This window comes from Arvicola amphibius, chromosome 4 (assembly GCF_903992535.2).
Source record: "Arvicola amphibius chromosome 4, mArvAmp1.2, whole genome shotgun sequence".
NCBI classification, from domain to species: domain Eukaryota; kingdom Metazoa; phylum Chordata; class Mammalia; order Rodentia; family Cricetidae; genus Arvicola; species Arvicola amphibius.
The window spans coordinates 55,603,102-55,623,654 of record NC_052050.1 but is presented as its reverse complement, the minus strand read 5'-3'; positions in this window follow the sequence as shown (position 1 = coordinate 55,623,654).

Genomic DNA, 20,553 nt, shown 5'->3' with positions numbered 1-20,553 from the left:
ACAGAATTATAAGCAGCTGGTAGTAATTTTCAATCCGACCCCTACAGAAAGGGGTGAGAAGGCAACACAGTGTCCATTTCTTGTCCCGGGCACCAGGCTGTGTCTCCTTCTCGGGGTGACATGGATGTTATGAGACTTTTTGCTTTTATTTTTAATTTTGTTAGTAACCGCAAGCCACACTGTTCCGGTATTTTGAATACAGCATTTATAAATTGAAAATAGATGAGGGTACAGAATGTGCAGGGTTTCTGGTTCATTGTTCCATGTCCATTAAAAAAAAAAACACTGGACAAAGGAAAAAAGTCTATGTTCTTTAAGGTAGCAGCAATAATGGCAGACTCTGCCACTTGTAATGAAGGATAAAGCTCAAGTTGGTAGGCCCTTTTCTGTCTTGTCTGTCACCATTACAAAAGGGGAGGGAACACAGGCAGCTCTTATCCACAGTTGAGTATACTGCTGCTCACCTGATACAAGCTGAGCTATGTTCCTCAAAAAGATATGTTAATATTCTAACCCAGAATCTGTAAACATGACATTACCTGGATCTTTGGAGGTTGACTCAAGTTAGGACAAAGTTGTTGGAAAGAGCCCTAATTCAGTACGGAGAGGGCTACACAGACACACGTGGAAAGGCTGCTGACATTGGACAATGCATCTCCATGCCAAGGAACCCCAAGGACAGCTGGTCATTACCAGACGCGTGAGAGGCCTGATCAGAGCCGCCCTCCAGAATCAACACCGGCAATGTTGACTCCAGACTTCTGGCCTCCAGACTGTGAGCAAATAAATTTACTGATGGTTTTAAGCCACCCAGTTTGTGAGACTCCATTATCAGGGCCTCAGAGATGAATCTACCACCTTCGTGAAAACTGTCCACAAAGGAACTCTGTGTAATATCATACATAAAATTTAACAAAAACACTTAACCTGACAGCTGTTATAACTATGAGAAATATTATCACATGGAAGATAGACGATGTTGTGGAGGGGGAGCTAGACTCCTTTGATGGAGAAAGTTAGAGATTTATCACAGAAAATTGGGTGCCTCTTCAGAGCAGATCCAAGAGATCCAACAGTGGCCAAACTGTGGCCAGCAAACCCCCAACCAAAATGGTAGGCTGTTGCTGGCCGGCCCTGGAATGGGGGCTTTCATAAGTAGTTCTTGTATCTTTACAGGATACTTGAAGGCAAGCCCATCTTCTCCTTCTGTCTAGAGGGGTCTCCGGAGTGTAAGCCCATCCATTTCCCTTCTGTCTAGTGGGGGTCTCCAGATCATGAAAAGATGAAGAAGGCCCTGGGCGGATGGATATCAAGGGCCCCAAAGAGTATGAACTTGAGTTTCCAAACTCTGTTATGAGATAAATCTTAAGTCTGTTCAAGCTTTGAGATCCTCAGTACACACATCTGAGAAGGCGGTATCCCCTCACCATCACTGTCAGGACCCCATCCTTATAGACATTCTCTAACCCTAGGACTAACTCAAATTCTAATGACTCTGTAAGAATATGTGATGGAGATCAGCTGTGCCCTCCCCCCCCCCCCCAGAGCCTTACATATCCGTCACCCATTCTTTATCACGGAAGTGTATCAACCCTTGATCTAGCTCTGCAGTGGCTCAGGCTGATGTTCTGCTGGGTCCACTGTGCTCAAGGCCACGAGCGTGTGGAGCACACGCCACCTCTGAACTACACCTGAGCCTAGGTCCAGTGATTGAGAACATCCCTATCACCTGTGTCCGGAAGCGTGGAACATCTCATTTTGTTTAAAGCAAATGCTTAAACATCAGAAAGAAAAGCACAACTGTTCTTGTGAGTGAGGAAGGGTCTAAGGTCAAGAAGTCCCCAGGATCCCACTAGGGAGTCTTTACAGTGGGACTAGCAACAACAGAGACCTCGCAGCACTTCCCAATGGCGAACAGACAACTGATTCCAATTTTCAAAATCCTCAGATGAGGGACACACTCTTACTACCTCCATCTGTATACACAAGGAAATTGGAGCTCAGGGAGAATCAGCAAGCTGATGTACATCTGGTAAAAGGCAAAGTCAGCTCCCAGTGATGTGTCTCTGCCTCCCACAGCACAGTGGAACTTGAGTCCTGTGAGGCTGTTTCTATCCAGTCCCATTGCCTCTGGCAGAGCTGAGGGATTAGCTGGTCACTGACTTCTCTGGAGTCCTGGACTCCTGTCTTCTGATGGGATGTCCCCTTCCCTGCCCTGCTGAACTCATTCATTCGTCTGAGCTGTTTGTAGTTTGAGACGGAAGTGGATGGAGCCGGCTGGCTCTAGAGTAGGAGGAACAGCCGATGCAATGTTCTGTATTCTCACGTTGTCACCCTCGTGTCCATCCGCTGGTGTGATGCAGGATGAGACGCATGTGGTGAGGGGAGTAGGGAGACTAACCTCCTCCCTCAGTGTACCCTCTCTGTCCCTGTTCACTGAGATGGCTTCTCCCCTAGCAAATGCTCAAGCCGGCTTCCCCACCTCAGGGAAGGCTTGACAGGAGTTCTCCGTTTCAATGACTTGTTTCTGCTCTGGCTGCCAAACGCTCTCAACCCTGCTTCTCATCCTTCCCCTCCATCCTTTCCCTGTGGCAGGTGTGGACTGGAAGCTTTAATGTGTTTCCCACTCAAGGGTCTGCCTCTGGGCGGCCATTTCACCCCTGTCTTTATTGAGATTGGCTGAGTCCTTCTCAGGGCTCCCAGTGTCATTAGTGATTCAGATTTGACCAGAAGCCACCGTTTCTAGGAAGTTCATTTTTATTTATTTATTTTATTTATTCTCTCATGCTTCAGATCAGTCGCTCCTTCCTGCCCTGGGAATGCTGGACATGACAAGTTCACCTTCTCTGTCTGTGATCTGCTCTGCATCAGGCTAACAAAACCGTGGCCCCGGTGGCATTAAGGGGCGGGAGGGTGGTGCACTGCTGATCGTAACTGTATAATTAGTTCCTTAAGGGCCTTATACTCATATCACCTTGTGAGACACACTGTTACAACTACCAATTTTCTGCATGAGGAACCTGAGGCACAGAGAGGTACCAGATAGGAAACAGAGCCAGGAAGTGTGGGGTTTGACTTTGAATTTTTTTGTGTAAAGACAGTAGCCACCCTGTAGTGTAGTGGCCACCTTCTAGCTAGCTCCATAGTGCCCCTGTGTGGTGAGGTGAGCTGTCTCTAGTGAGGCATATACCCGTATGCTTTCTCCGGTATTTCCTGTGTGTTTCTCCATTAGCCCTCTTGTTAAACTTGATGGAAGGGAAAACCAGCAAAGCACAGCTACCAGAGGAGGCATATTTTTAGTTTTTGAGTTCCAAACCCCAGGTTGTGGTCATAAACCAAAGATGTAAAAGATTAGACGAGAAGCTGGAAGCCTTTTGCCCCAGGCCAGACTCTTCAAATTAGAGAAGAGCCAGGGAAGCAGGGAAATTGACCTGATGGTGCCATCCTTGGGGAGGTAGCCCCATCTCTCACCACCTGCTTCATAGTCCAGTCACCCCTGTGCATCAATCAGCAAGGTGGCAACCAGACAAGATGGGAGGTGACAGCATCCTATGTCTTCCCTGTCCCAGGGTTTAGATGAGGACAGACCCCCTCCGATTTGACTGAGATTATATCTCCATAGCTAAGCCAAATTGGAATTCAACATAGAAATTAAGGAGAGTTACAGAGGAATAAGACAAGCTGCATTTTTATTTTTAGCTGAGTGTGGGGTCTCTGAGTATCCAGTCACAGTTTCTGGTCTATCCCACAATGCTATGCGGGTATTTATTTATTTATTTATAAGAGCCTCATGCTACAGCATTTGAGTACAGAGGAGAAAAAGTTGCGTTCCTAGCTGGCAATTAAGAACAAGGGAGCTTTAGCTGACAAGTGGGAAGTAAATACAGAAAAGAAGCCCTAAGGAGTCTCGTATAAGGCCCAGTCTCTGAGGCTCAGCCAGCCCTGTACAAAACAGCTTTCTTTATCTGCCTGCAAAAGAGAGCGGTTCTTTTTTTTTTTTTTTTTTTTTTTTTTTTTTTTTTTTGAGGCTGTGCTTACATTTTGTTTGGTGAACTAGTCACGTCCTGTTCCCTTCCCTCCAAACTCTAACTTGGGATCAGACCTTACGAAATGTAGCCTGCTTCCACCGTGGAGTCATCCAGCTGGGCTGCTGGGTAGCGAGCGCCTGTGAATCAGGTTGCTATCATGGAAATTATGCTTTGTGATAAATATGTTATGAATGGTTGCTCACGAGACCGTGCCAGCGCGTGTGTCACCCCAGCATGCAACCATCCCCAACCTGCTGTGAACTTGCCTGTGATAAATCATGGGAAAACCAGCAAGAGCTATCTTTAGTACCCACACCGTCTTACTGGCTCGCGTCATTCACAGCTCTAAAAATACAATTTATATCACCGAATTCCTCAAATTCCTTCGGTGCTTACACTCTGATTTAAGTGGCATTAAAGCTAGGCTGATTAGGCTGAGATACCCGAGGCTACTGACCAATGTGTCCCCCTGGGGGGTATTAGCTGTCTATCAGATGGAGTACTTTGTTTATCAGCTTCGGCCTCCGCCTAGTTGGGAGGCTTGGGACTGTCAACCCGAGACAGGAACTTTCAATGACAGTGTGAGTGTGTACCGTGTGCTCTGGAGAGCTGGTACAGAGGAAGGGAGTCATATAATTTAATGTCCAATTTGGAACCCCCTGTGAGGAGATGCAGAGGCCACTCATGTGTGTGGGGAGACAGGCTAAATCAGTGGTTCTCAATCTATGGGTCTCAACCCCTTGGGATGGCATGACCCTTCCACAGGAATCACCTAAGACCATCGAAAAACACAGATATTTACATTACTAATCGTAACAGTAAAATTACAGCTATAAAGTAGCAACAAAAATAATTTTATGGTTGGGGTCACCACCACATGAGGAATTGTATTAAAGGGTCAAAGTGTTAGGAAGGTTGAGAACCACTGGTCTAAACCAACAAGGCTTCTCAGGATGGACTCCTAATGAGAACAAGCTAGAATTCCTCACATTAAGGCTCACTTCTTGACCCCCACACTCTGTGAACCATCCGGTGCAAGAAGTGGGTCTTTGAGGTCTCTTGACTTTTGATTGTCTCCTAGGTTTTGTACAATCACCTCTGTCCTCCTGGGGATACTTGAGTTGTTGCTGCTGACAGTAGTGGCTGTTTGTCTGTCTGGGTATATGCTGAAACAGGACTGGGTTGGGTTCTGGAATGTTGCTTTCATAGGGAAGGGTTAGAAGTTGGGACACAAAGTTATAGCTGCAAGGACTAGTGGGAAAAGCCCCAGTGAAGAGGAGAATTCACAGTGAGTCACTTCTTGTGGACAGTCGGTGCTCCAAGTTCACTGTTCTCCATTAGTGAGATGAGGTGCTTGGCTCTGTGGGCCGTCCTCATTTAACCAAAACCATCTGCCAAACAACCCAATGCCTGTGCCCGCTGCAGAACCACCTGCAGAAAACTCCAACACCTGTGCCTGCTCCAGAACCACCTGCAGAGCACCCCAAACCTGTGCCCACTCCAGAACCACCTGCAGAACTTTCCAATACCATGCCCACTTTAAGAGATTCTGTTCAGTGAGTCTGGGGTGCGATCCCCAGATGGCATTGGGTGCAGTCTTTGCGGATCACGGTTAGACAGGAACACTTCCAGGGTCCACACCAGAAACTTCTATGGGATAGTCTGAGCTGTGAGGAATATGGCGTGCATAAGAACTCATTAGCATAGGTATTGGTCTGCCACAGTAAAATTGTTCTGAAACAAAGCATCCCGGCAGGGTCAGCTCACTTTCTACCTGAGAGCGAAGTGGTACTAAAAATCAGTCTCTTCTAGGACCACATAGTGTATTGCCTTGGGTGAGGGCAGAGGCTTAGTAGAGCCACAGCATGTTGACATAACCGGTGGCCTCAACATTTTGATGTGATTAAAACTGGGTACACACAGACACATTTACCCAAAACACATAAGACAGACACACATAGACATACATACCACACATACACACAGCACACATACATACATACATACATACCACACATGCACACATCCCTTATACACACAACCATGCACATATCACATACACACACCAAGCATATATCATATACCCCAAAATGCGCGTGCCCCCCACATTTTTGCCCTCTGCTTTTTCCAGAGTCTAGTTTGATGCTTGTATTAACAAAGGTTAGATTTAAAGTGTTTTATTGATGAAACTTTTATTCTGCCATTAATACATGTCTTGTGTAGCAATTCAGGACCCCTCCTGTGACATAAGTGACTTGGAGAAAAATTAAGGATATAAAAATACTATTAATGAGCAAAACCTCCTCACCAGCTGTGCTGCAGGGGTTCTGGGTTTGGTTACCAGCTTTTCGATGTGCAGCGATTTGACTGGTATGTAATGCTTTCTCATTTTTCCTGATAGGGACGGCTAAGCACGTTATGTTCTCTCTCCCAGTTGGCAGCTCAACAAAGGCCAGCCATAAAAACCTCCACTTTGTAATAAACTGTTGTACAATCTACTGCTTATGAACAAGGTCCCCGAAAATGTGCAACCTTTCTGCACGTTAAACACAAAACAGATGGAGGTTTGAAAATAACCTTCTTCTCCAGGGGAGGGGAAAGCCAAAGGAGGGAAAGCTGCAGAGGCCTAAGCAGAGTCTGAACTCCATCCCGCTGTGAGGGGGCCCGCTCCATACCTGCAGGAGCCTACCAGGCAGATGGAGCCTTAGGTTTCTGGGAACGGAATATGTGTCCATGGATCTGTCGAGCCAGCCAGGGAAAGCAGGCGAGCCACCAAGTCCCTTGAATCTATTTAGTAAACTTCCCAAGCAGAGTGGTGTTCTGTGGCCCTGCTGCCCAAACCCTGCAGAAAATGGAGCTGCTAGAAATACAAACACTCTTGCTTGGCTAACTAGTCTTGTTTTCTGTTTGCTTTTATTTATTTCTTGGCTTGACTATGTGAAAAAAGCCAACATATAGGATTGTGGGAGAGAAGAACTGATTGAGCCAGGAATTTAATGGAGCATGTGTGCAACACACATGTATGTGTTCATCTATTTCTATTGTTTTATATTTTGGGGAGAACTTTAAGTACTTCTGTTAAAAAAAAATGTACGCTTATAACATGCCTCCTAACAGCCCACGGTTTTATCTGTGGAAGTGACCGAGACGTTTTATGAAGTGAAGCTGAATGTCCTCTTCCATACCCATGCTGGTCTTTGAAAGTGACACATGTGTTCATACCATGGGGTCCAAATGGCAAGAATCAGTTGTTTTATAAAATGTTATGATAGCCCCAGAAAGCTTCTCTCACATGTGAAGTCTTGTGAGGGACAAAGAGGCATCTTTGGTAGGACCATTGTACCCCATGATTGAGAGCAGGAGACTAATGTTTCTATTAGTTAGCACACGATCAGGAAGATTGACAGCACACTAGAATTCCAAACAGGCAAAATCTGACCTGGGACTTGATTGTTCAGATGTTGGAAGAGCAAGAGAGGAACACTGAGGAAGAAGATGCCATCCCAGAGCTGCTGTGACAAAGGAAGACACAAGTTGCAGAAGGACTGGTGTTTGCTAGAAGGAGTGTAACCCCTACGGATAGTCTCGCAGGAAGCAATAGAAAGTTCTAGAAATACTGAGAAAATCTGGCCGCTCCAGCTAGAGAAACACTGACTTAGGAAACCCAGTCCATATTCTCTACAACAACACCAAGAGGCAAGACTCAGCTAATAGAAGCCACTGAACGAGGGCTTTGGAGATGAGCAAAAGGGGAGAGTTGATACACGGTCCGGTATTAGCTGGAGACTCCTGCTTAGCTGCATGGTGAACAAGAGCCATGTGAACTGTCCAAGTCAGGATGATGGAGAGAAGGACTGAGCTCTGTGGCCGAAGTCTCCCAGAAGTGAGAAGGGACCACGTACGAAGCCAGACTGAATGTGCCGGAAACCAGCGCACATCAGTACCCAGTACTGGAAGATCTCAGACTAGTCCAACTGATTCTGTAGTTGTTTAGTTAGAGAGAAAGAGGGAGAAAGACAGGGCAGCTGTGCTAAATTCACAGAGCTGCCCAATATCCAAGTGTTCTTCCCTGCTGTATGCAGCCATCAGCCGAACACCGTAGCCAACAATTGTACGATAGATTTTTTAACCCTTACTATTCCAATGCATATTAATCTATCCAAGCCTCCTAGAATCTGTGGGAGAGGTTAAAAACATAGCAATCCGATTTTTCTTTACTTCATGGTTGGAGTGTTGTCATGTAAGTGAGCAGCAAGGCCAGAATATGCATGTGACTACCCCATCGCTCTTTCTGCCAGGCCATACATAAATCTAAGGGCTCCTTGGTTTTAATCATGACATTGGCCACCTGTCAAACATGAAAACAGACCACTGAGACTACACTGTGATAGTCTCCCATCTATTCCTGCAGCTCAGTCTCCCACTGTTTCAGATGCCCACAGTAAAGCTCAGTCACAAATGGGAAATGGAAAATAACAGAGAGAGAGAAGGCTTAGCTCTTAAGCAGCACGATTCCCCTGGTGCTGTGCCAGCGCCATGACTCATTTCCCGTTCAGTGTGCTCCTAGTGTATATGCTACCCACCTGCTAGTCACCTACTGCCGACTCTGTTCTCAGATGAATCGCTGGAACACCCCAGCGTCTATGCTGTGGTAGCCAGAGGAAGGCAAGCCATGCTCATAGACATTTTATTAGAGCACATTGTTAGGTTCTGTTGTGTTATTGATAATCCATCATCATTGTGTAAAATTCATAAATTAATCTTTCTCACAGATAGTCATGCATGGGAAAAAACATAATGCCTGCATGTATACATGGTTTCATATTATCCAAAGCTGCAGATGTCCCTCAGGAAAAGGCATGATGGCCGTGCTGAGTTTAACCAGGAGCACCGCCTCCTGCAAGTCCCTGGGTGGGTGTCTGTGCACTGCTCTGCATTCCTGGGCTTGCAGATGCTGTTGCCTCAAACAGAACACTTCTTTCTAGGAGGCACGTGGCAGAGCTATGTTTTAAATAAGATACAACATATAAAACCAGCAAGTGGAGGAAAACCCCATTTGACACAGTGAACCTTGCAAACAATCTCGGAACTCCTGCAACCCTGAAAGCGCCTCTATGTAAGGGAGCAGCCCCACTGTTTCTCCCACGGTCCCAACAGGTTTCTGTCACTTTTATGGACCCTACATCCTAGATTTCTGTGAGTTGCTGAGTTTAAAAACAAACAAAAAAATGGAAAAAAAAAACTCAACAAAACCAAGTTACGTATTAAAAGATTTATTTTACCTTATACTTCCAGGTAACGACCATTACTGAGCGACATCAAGACAAGAAACTGGAGGCAGGAACTGATGCAGAGCCTGTGGAGAAAGATGCTTAGTGTCTTGTTCCCCAGGACCTGATCAACCTGCTTTTTAAAATACAACCCAGAACTACTTGAGCAGAGGTGGAAGCACTGCTCACAGTGAGGTGGGTCCTTCCACATCAGTCATTAATGAAGAAAATGCCCCAAGGCTTGCCTGTCAGTGAATTCGATGGAATCATTTTTTCTTCCCACCTTGTGTCATTGGCCTGCACACAGAGAACGTGACAGACAAAGCATTTAGACTTGAGTCATTCTCAAGCCTGTTCTGGGCTTACAGTTCTGAGCTGTGTCCTTGTGGCCCACACAAGCATGGGGATCCCTAGAAAATCACACCATCCTTGAAGTCTTTCTCTGAGCAGGCTGATTCCTCATGTCCCCTCCCTTCCTGCAGCATTACTTCTCCAACCTCGCTTCTTTGAGATTCCGGGTGGAACTCCTGTACAGGAAGTGCACATCTGTAGACATCAGTGGTAATCCGCTGGAAAAGACGCACCACACCTGAGATGAGGTACACTGGATGCAAAAAAAAAAAAAAAAAAAAAAAAAAAAAAAAAAAAAAAAAAAAAAAGAAAGGACCTAAGCATTAAAAAATCTAAGTTGGGGTTTCTTGGAAAAAATTACCTCAAAGCCATCTTTGGAAAACTCAAATAATAAGAGAATACTAACATATAGCAACATGAATAAGCACCTTGAAAGCAGTGAAGATCCTAGAAACATGGGCTGGGTTTTAGGTCTTCCTCCATCCTTCGTAAGAGTTTGTGGAGTCACCTATGCATTAAAATCCCCATCAATGGTCACATCTCCTCCTTTGTGTGTACCGTGGTCATGGTTGTTTTCCTAATGTTAAACCAACTTTAGATTCAGCAGGTGAACACGTCTCGGTGGCTGTAATGTTTCTGTTCTTTTTCCTTTATTCCTGGACCTGTACGATTCTCCCATGCTGCACTCTCAAAACAGCACAGAAGCAGAACAAAACCAGCAAAAGCCAGGTCTATCAAAAAGTAAATAAATCAAAGATGTCTATCCCTCTGCTGTGTGCTGAGAAACCATACCGACGAAACAACAATAAAAACAAAACAAAATAATAACAAAAAATGCCGCAGTTCTGTTCAGGTGACGTTCTGGAAAAAACCAAGTTAGGAAACCTGGTAAGAATAATTGGCCGAGGACTGAGGAAAGGGAGGAGACGAGGAACCCTAGAGGTGGCAGAGCAGAGCTTTGAGTGTGTTAGCAGCAGTTTTCAGGACAATGAGGTGATGGATACAAGACGCTTGCTGCCTTTGTTAAAGCCCCCGGCTCAGCAAGGGAAAAGCCCATGTGTGCACAGTAACATGAGTGCAACGACGGGGAGTCAGAGGATCTGAGGGAAGAATGCTGGCACCGGGCAGAGGGATCTTGCTCGCCTGCAAACATATTCTGCTGCAGCGTCGGCGGAATGGGGAATGAAGAGGGGCAGACCTAACTAACACTGCAAACTGTTTTGATGACACCAGCCAAGTAAGGACAGGAGGAATTCTGCAGACACAATGTACACTTGCTGGTAACATAGTCTCCCACGAGGGCAGGTTCACAGCTCTGAAGCTGCTTTAAAGTGTTTATCCCTCTGGAGGAAAACCTGAGTGGATGGGGGATGGTAAGGGTCATGTTCCTATTACTGGAGGGACACATTAAGAGGAGGCAAGGGAGGAGGACGAGGGAGTTGCTGTGCCATCTGAGGAACGGTGCTGTCAGCGTGGAGCCAGTCCAGTTGAATACAGATAAAAACAGACATTTGTGGAAATGTTTTCAGCTCCGTGTGGGGAACTGGGGTGCTACCACAGATGCTCTGGCCACCTCTGGCCACTGAGTCTCAAAGCAAGAGCACATGAACACCCAGAAATGCACCAAGCACCCAGATCTTATGCTTTGTTCCCCGCTAAGAGCAAAGGACTTCCTGGGAGAGATGACTGTGCCTAGTGCTGCCTCAAGAAATAAACAAATAAACAAATGAGCTGGAAACATCTTGTAGAACCAGATATCAAGAGGATGCTCAGAAAACCAAACAGCAGGGGTCTATTGGAGGGACGTGGGAACAGGCTTCCTCTGGACCTGGCTGATCAGAGCTCAGCAACTAAATAAAGAGTGTAGCAGTTTTGTAAACCCAAATATAATATAAACCCCCACTGCTCCCTGCTGACCTGAAGGTAGGAAATAAACATACCTATAAATCAGCCTACAAACGAGAAAGGGCAAGAACTGTAAAAAAAAAAAATCGACGCAGCTCCTGGCTCCTGTGGGTGACCTGCTTTGGGAACAGCACAGAGAAAAGCCAAACTGTGCAGAGGAGCCAGTGCAGGGATGGCCAGGTGATCAGTGCACACCCCATTGGCATGCACAGGTAACGTGCATACATACTACACACAGCACACACCCCGGCCTAACTGTGGGAATGCTGGGCATCACCCTATAAAATACCTGTCTAGTATTCACCCAAACTGTTGAAGTCCTATTAAAGAATAATGAAAGACAAAAAAATGGATATTAGAGGAAAGTGAGGACACTTAATAATTACATTTCCTATAGTACATGGGCACACTTAAAGGCCATCCATGTGGAAAATTGTTTTTAGATGAATGAACAAACTGAAATCTGCACAGAGCTTGAAGCTTAGCTCACGGCAGTGAATTCCCGTGGGTTTCTGAGTTGTGAGTAATGTATCAATGCTAATGTAAAAGTCTAACAATAAAGACATCAGCATGGAGGCCGGGGAGGTGGCACAGTGGGTAAGGTGACATCTTGACACTCCTGACTTTGGATCCCCAGAATCCACATAAAAGATGAGCTCGGTAGTGCACATGTTTTTAATCCTTAGGTCCCTCTATGGAGATGCAAGGTGGAGAAAGAGGCATCCCTGGAAATTTATGGAAGTAGTGAGCTAGAGAGACCCTGCCTGCATCAAGCAAGGATAAAAGGCAAGGACCAACAACCGAGTCTGTTCCCTGGCCTCCACAAACATACCCAGGCAACACACACACACACACACACACCATACACACACATCACACATTCCATACAATACACACATAGCACACACACACCCACCCCACACAGCACCACGTCACAATACATGCCATACACACGGATACATACCCACATTACACACACACACACACACACACATCACATATTCCATACGATATACACATACCACACACACACTCATATATACCATAGACAAAAAAAATTAAAAGCAATCAGGTGATGGGTATATGGGAGCTAGATACTGACTTAATAAACTTACTGTAGATCTATGACTGTCCTAAATAAAGACAGTTATGCAGAACACCACTTAAAATATATGTAAATATAAAACACCTAGAGGCAAGTCTAACTGAAAGTATGACAGGTCTCTAAATGCCCTACTTGGGAAACAGTAAAGCATTAATTGCCGAGACATTAAAGACCAGTAAATAACTAGGCAGACAGCTGTGCTCACAGAATGGAAGGTTCAAAGTCAATATGAAAATTCCCCCTAAAATAATCTGTAGATCCAAGTAGGCTATCTCTTTAAAACATTTTTGAGGACTCTGAAATGAACAGGGACAAGCCTAGAGTCCCCCAGATATTGTAGAAGAAAATGAGCCCTTGAAGGACTTTCTTGTCTAACTTCAAGATTCTTTTTTTAAATTTTTTTAATTCTTTATTTTTTTTATAAAAAATTTCCATCTCCTCCCCTCCTCCTCCCCCTTCCCTCCCCTCCCTTCCACCCATACCCCCACTTCCTCCCTCTCCAAGCCAAAGAGCCATCAGGGTTCCCTTCACTATGTTAAGTCCAAGGTCCTTCTAGTTCCCCCTAAGTCCAGGAAGGTGAGCAACCAAACTGACAAGGCTCACAGTGAGCCCGTCCATGCTGTAGAGTTCAATCTCATCGCCGTTGTCCTTGGTTTCTCAGTCCTCCTCCACCGTCAGCCACATTCAGAGAGTCCGGTTTGGTCCCCTGTTCCATCAGTCCCATTCCAACTGGACTTGGTGGTCTCCCGTTAGATCTGTCCCACCGTCTCAATGGGTAAACGCACTCCTCACGGTCCTGACTTCCTTGCTCATGATCTCTCTCCCTCTGCTTCTCATCAGGACCTTGGGAGCTCAGTCCGGTGCTCCTATGTGGGGCTCTGTCATTTTCTCCATCCAATGCCAAGTGAAGGTTCTATGGTGATATGCAAGATATTCATGAGTATGGCAATAGGATCTGGACATTTCTGGCACCTTCTCCTCAGCTGCCCAAGGAACTAGCTGGGGGCGTCTTCCTGGACACCTGGGAACCCCTCTAGAGTCAAGTCTCTGCCAACCCTAGAATGGCTCCCTTAATTAAGATATATAATTCCTTGTTCCCATATCCACCCTTCCTATATCCCAACCATCCTATTCCCCCAGGCTCTTCCCATCCTCCACTTCACACTTTTCTCTCCCCATCCCCCCTCCCCCCATCCCACCCCACCCCCATGTTCCCATTTTTTGTCCAGCAATCTTGTCTACTTCCAGTATCCAGGAGGATAACTATATGTTTTTCTTTGGGTTCACCTTCTTATATAGCTTCTCTAGGATTTTTTACGAATTATAGGCTCGATGTCCTTTAATTATGGCTAGAAACCGATTATGAGTGAGTATATCCCATGTTCATCTTTTTGGGCCTGGGTTACCTCATTCAGGATGGTGTTTTCTATTTCCATCCATTTGCATGCAAAATTCAAGATGTCATCGATTTTTACCGCTGAGTAGTACTCTAATATATATATTCCACACTTTCTTCATCCATTCTTCCACTGAAGGGCATCTAGGTTGTTTCCAGGTTCTGGCTATTACAAATAATGCTGCTATAAACATAGTTGAACAAATGCTTTTGTAATATGATTGGGCATCTCTTGGGTAAATTCCCAACAGTGGGATTGCTGGGTCCTAGTGCCAGGGGATCACACCAGTCTCCCACAACCACTTTCGACTAGTGAACACTTTTCCTGGGTGTGTTCATTCTTTCTGGTTTCTTTTCAGTTATTTCATTTTATATGTATGAGTGTTTTGCATGCAGGTATGTATGTGCACCATGTATGTCCCTGGTGCCCCAGAAGGTCAGAAGAGGGCACTGGATCTTCTGGAGCTGGGGTTCTGTATGATTGTGAGTGTGGGGAACTGAACGCAGGTCCTCGGCAAGAGCAACAAGTGCTCTTAACCACTGAGCCATCCCTCCAACCCCAGGCAATGCACAGCCTTCTCTTCCTCCAGGGAGCAACAAGCCACACTTACTGAATCCCAGGCCTGTGGTAACTTTGTGGTTTGGGCAGCTTGACTTTCAACTTCTAAATATAAATTCCTTCTGCTTTTGGAGCTTCCCCAGAATAATGTCAGGAAGACTGTAGCCTATGAAAGCCCGCGGGAGGCGCTTGCATGGGAAGTCTTGTCACTATTCCTTAGTAGTGACAGTGACTCCAACTTATAAGGTCCATCTTTCTCTTCCCATAAGCTTGACCACACCCCCAGACGGCCTCTCTAACTTCAGAAGGATGTAGTTGTCCATTTTCTAATTTTATTCTATTTAACTTAAAATGTATTGGCACAATTACATGTTATGTGGGGGCTCTTGTCGCTAAAATGTGTTGTTTTCACATGAAGGACAAAACTAGCCTTGGTTTTAGAGGATTTGAATATGTTCCTAGGTTTCCCAGTTACTAGGGGGGGATACTTTGGCAAGTATTCAACCTCCTAGTTTCAACTGAGAAAACCTGCTTACACATCTCCTCGGTCTATTCTGAATATCAAGGAAAATAATGTGATAAACACACACTCAGCTGGTAAAAGTTTTGCTGCAGTGTAATTCAACAAATTCCACGGACAGTTTACCTTGCTAGATAAACACCCTTAATTATAGCATGATAAAATTTCCTGGTGGCACACTAGAGCGCTACAGCTGCCAAGGCAGGGATAGACCATAGGGAAATGTGTCCCACACAGCCTGTGACATCGCTCTGCTTGGACTATATGGCATTGAAAGGGAGAAGGGGGCAGAGCTCATCGTCACCCTGGCTTTAGCAGTGTGTTGGCTTGCTATTATTGCTACCAAATTACCATATGTGCAGTCGTTTATGAAAGCACCCACTTTAGGAAACTTGGGAACTTTACTTGGCTCTATAGGCTATAGTCCAAGACTGTGCTTTCGTTCAGAGTCTTAGGTAGGAACAAATGCTTCCAAACCTTTACTGAAGATGCTGTCAGAATTCATCTGTTGTGTCCGGACTGTATCCACGGCATCTCCCTTGCTGTTGACTGGAGGTTGCCTGAGGTCTTAGAAGCTGACTTGCAGAAACCAGAGTTTCTGACCCATTAGGCTCCTCCAGTTTGGAGGCTGTGTCATGTATCTACAGGAGAAGTTTTGGTGCCAGTATGCTAAGAAGGAAGTCATTCATAAGGTCATGTGATTATGGAAATGATGTCCTGGCACTTAGCCATGGAGGGCAGCCTAACCCCTGGGGTGACATCATTATCTTAGGGAAGATGGTTACAAGCCAGTCATAGATCTTTCCTAATCCAAGGAGATAGGTCTGCACAAGGACAAGGACACCTGGAGGCAGGAATGATACAGCCACCCTAATGCCTATCTGTTAAAGGAGCATCTATGGTTTCTATGGGTTTTACCCAGAGAAGTCAGGGATTGAGATGAGCTGGAGAGAAAGACAAGCGGAAACTGATAGAAATGAGAAAGGTCTGCCCCTCTCCAGTTTGCACATAGCAAGACGACAATGAGCAAGAAACTGCCTGGCCATCTCACCACCTCAAACCGATCGAGTTGTACAGCAAAGAATTTGTGTTTCTCCCCAGGTCCAAGTAATAAGAGCGCCTGAGAATAATGAGTAGCAGGTGAAACCAAGAATTGCCCGAATTCTGGTGGTATTGCTCCTTCTCGCTTTTCCTTCATTGTGCTCCTACCTTGGGCTTGCCAATTTTTCTAGAGTCTTAGTTCTGGACTAATAGCCCCATTTCTTCCATTTCTTTTGGTCACGACAAAGCCTTTCATGCATGTTGTTTTTATCTCTTGAGACAGACAGACTCTTGGTCAGCTTGCCTCTTCATCATAGGCTGTTGCAGATCAGAGAGCCCTTGTGAGCCTTCACATTGTTTACTATTGGTCATGACACCCTGGTCATGCTAGCTGCATCATGTGGTGAGGTCAACTGGTTGAAGCCTACCCTTAACATTTATTCACATGGCTTTAGCATCCTTTTTTATGAACTGTAGAAAGGGAAGCATCTATGACAATGGTAGTCATTGTCAGGTAGGAAGCCCATTACCACGTCCATCACTGAGGGCATGGAGACTCCAGGCTCTACAGTGAAGCAGCACTGTAGTGAGCATGCTCAGAAAAGAGAGGGAAAATTCAGCGTCTGGGTATAAAAACATTTAGGAATTTCAAATTCAGCAGAAATGAAAACCAGGGTCGTCATATAGGAGATTACATTAGGAGTTTATTATTTAAAAGAAATAAATATGGCCGGGCGGTGGTGGCGCACGCCTTTAATCCCAGCACTCGGGAGGCAGAGGCAGGCGGATCTCTGTGAGTTCGGACCAGCCTGGTCTACAAGAGCTAGCTCCAGGACAGGCTCTAAAGCTGCAGAGAAACCCTGTCTCGAAAAACCAAAAAATAAAAAAATAAAAATAAAAAAAAAATAACTATGAAACCATGAAAAGAGAAGTCATTTAGAAGACAGATGTGGCATGCTTAATATGTAAATCATGAAGATTCTAAAATAAGAAAAAGAAAATATATATATATATATATGTATATATATATATATATATATATATAAAACAAAGTAATAATTAAGAAAATAATAAGACAATCAGGCTGTGGTAGCTCACACCTTTAATCCCAGCACTAGGAGGCAGAGGCAGGCAGAAGTCAGTGAGTTTGGGGTCAGACTGGTATACAGAACAAGTTCCAGGATAGCCAGAACTGTTACACAGAGAAACCCTGTCCTGAAAAAAAAAAGATAATAGACACTTCAACTTTGGACACATGATTAGCTTGAACATCTGCTTTGAGGCACCCACTTACACACACACACATACACACAAACACACAAACACACACCCTGCTCCATTTCAACAATATCACAATTAGAAACTATCTCGGTGGTACTGGCTATGTCCTGAGAGTCTCCAGTTGGTGGGAAACAGCAATCTGGGTAGTGGTCAGCCAGGAGGGTGAGGTGGCCTGACCACAACCACACCGTGGAGCACTGGTGTCCATCCTCAGGAGAGAGCTTTACAGTCCCCAATTTGGGACAAAGATCAGGTTAATCAGCTCTGACTTCCAGCAGAAGCAAAAGTAACTTCTTTGGATAAATTTTTCAATTGAGTTCCAAACTCTTCCCAGACATTAAGACTAAGCAGACTACATTTATACTATGAGATCAAAGTCACCAAGCTCAGCTCAAGCCAAGACACACTGAGTGACATGCAGTGAAATCACATACAGCAAACCTAGGGCTCCAAAAACTCCAAATGTCAAAGCTGAAAAACACAGTGGATCAAGGTCTCAGATATATGAGCAAATCAAAGAAGCCATTCCAAAGACAGGGGTGCAGCCAGAGGCCATCGAGAAAGCTCAAAAAAAAGAAAGGCAAAAGAGAAAGAACGTTCAGGTTTGAAGGGTAAAAAGAATTTCTAGAAGTTAAAACTATCATAACTGAGTTGCTTTGAATCCAAAAGTGGATTAGACGAGAAAGGAGTTGTATTAAAACAAGAGGTGAAGAAAAGAGATGCAACTTGGGAGAATATGGTGATAAAAATACAAGTTTTGGCCTAAGGAATGTGGCTGGTAGAATGGACTTTCAGTGCATATCTTACAGGATAATACAGAGGGAAGACTAGAGAAGGAAAATTGTACATTAATTTGACATGAGTTTTAGACATAGATGTAAACAACTCAACCCCCAAAGCCAACTGAGCTTCTAGATAATCAGATGGGACAAGCATTCATGACCATGCTGCACAAAACTCTTCATACAAAAGTGGAAGAGTACTCTGAGAAGGATGAAAATCCATGAGAGTGGCCATTGTTTAAAAATAAGAGTCCTTATCTCCAAGTAATGTCTGTAGTGCTAAGGTTTGGGGCCCTTATTTCTAAAACCTGTGACCATCAGTTCTACCATGCATTACAGTGCAGGGCATGGTTAGACATTGTCAGGCAAATTTCATATAATATGCCTAACAGTAGAAAAATATGTCCAGGGGCTGGAGAGATGGCTCAGAAGTTAAGAGCACTGACTGCTCTTCCAGAGGTCCTGAGTTCAATTCCCAGCAACCACATGTTGGCTCACAACTATTGGTAATGAGATCTGGTGCTCTCTTCTGGCATGAAGGCATACATGTAGGAAGAACCCTGTATACATAATTAATAAATAAGTCTTTAAAAAAGAAAAGAAAAATATGTACAGGTGGTGGCAGAAGTCAGAGAAGTTGCAGAACTAAGAAAGGTTCATACATCATGGCTGTCTTTGATCTTGGTGGAGTTGTCAAGTGAAATACATAAAGAATGGCATGGAACAAGGCAAGGGAGCCCCAGATACACCACCACAAAGAGTTAGACCAAGACAACAGCCTAAATGAGCTTAGAGACAGTACACTTGCAACCTTTCCATCACTACAACAAAATACCCAGGACAATGTTGTTAAAAAAGATGAAGGTTTCATTTTAGCTCACTGTTTCAAAGACTCTGGTCCATGACCAGGCAGATGCATCTCTTTCATAGCTTTGAAGGGGCTGTCAGAAGGCAACATCAAGGAATGGATGGTAGACCAAGGAACTCATCTCCAGACTAGGAAGCAAAGGAGGATGAAGAGAGGGCTAAGGTCTTACCATTTCTTTCAGGGTTGAGAAGCTCCTCCATCAAAGATTCCATCTTCTTCCCTTGGCCACCATGGGACCAAGCTTTCAGTACACAGGACTCTTGGAGATATTTGTCCAAAACTTATCAGGCAGATTCTTCCACCGAAGTCCTGGATAAGAACCTGTGTTTCCTGAAACCTTGATTTCAGCCTAATTAATGAGCCCTCTCAGAGATAATGACCTTCAGAATTAGGACACAGTGAGTGTTGTATCATGCTGTATGATATCTATCAGTACTGCATAAAATACATATTAGAAAGTTAATACAAAAACATTAGCAATATTCTAATGCCTGTCAACTCAATGACAAAAAGAAAAAATATGACTTCTTATTTTTTTCTTTTTTAAAAGACATTCTATCAATGTAAAATAAATCCTGTTCAATAATTAACAGATAACTGAGTAGAAAAAAGAGCAAAGGACTTGAGCATTCTTTTCTAAAACCATATATATAGTAGGCCAAACACAAATAGAATCTTCAATCTATCAATTATCAGAGACATGCTAATAAAGGTCCCAAGGTAATAGCATATTCCCTGCAAAATCGGCTAGTGAGAAAATCCTCATGGACTGCAACAAAAGTATTGCCTAACATCATCCCTTTAGAAATAACTTGGTCTTTTCTGCTATCAATCGATATATGTTTATTTCAGCAACTCAGCCACTCTTCTCCCAGGCATTGGCACAACCCAGAATGTGCACACTGTATAAGAATGTTCACATTTCTCTGATGACTAAGGATGTTGAACATTTCCTTAAGTGTCTTTCAGCCATTTTAGATTCCTCTGTTGAGAGTTCTCTGTTCAGGCCTGTACTCCAGTTTTTCATCGGGTTATTTGTTCTTTTGATGACCAATTTCTTGAGTTCTTTGTATATTTTGGAGATCGGACCTCTGTCTGATGTGGGGTTGTTGAAGATCTTTTCCAATTCTGTAGGCTGCTGTTTGTCTTGTTGACCATGCCCTCTGCTTTACAAAAGCTTCAGAAGGTCCCATTTATTAATTGTTTCTCTGAGTGTCTGTGCTACTGGGGTTGTATTTAGGAAGTGGTCTCCTGTGCCAATGCATTCTAGTGTACTTCCCACTTTCTCTTTTGAGTTTAGTGTGACTGACTATATGTTGAGGTCTTTGATCCATGTGGACTTGAGTTTTGTACATGGTGATAGATACGGATCTATTTTCATTCTTCTACATGTTCATATCCAGTCACGCCAGCACCACTTGTTAACCACTTGTTCTTTTCTTCCATT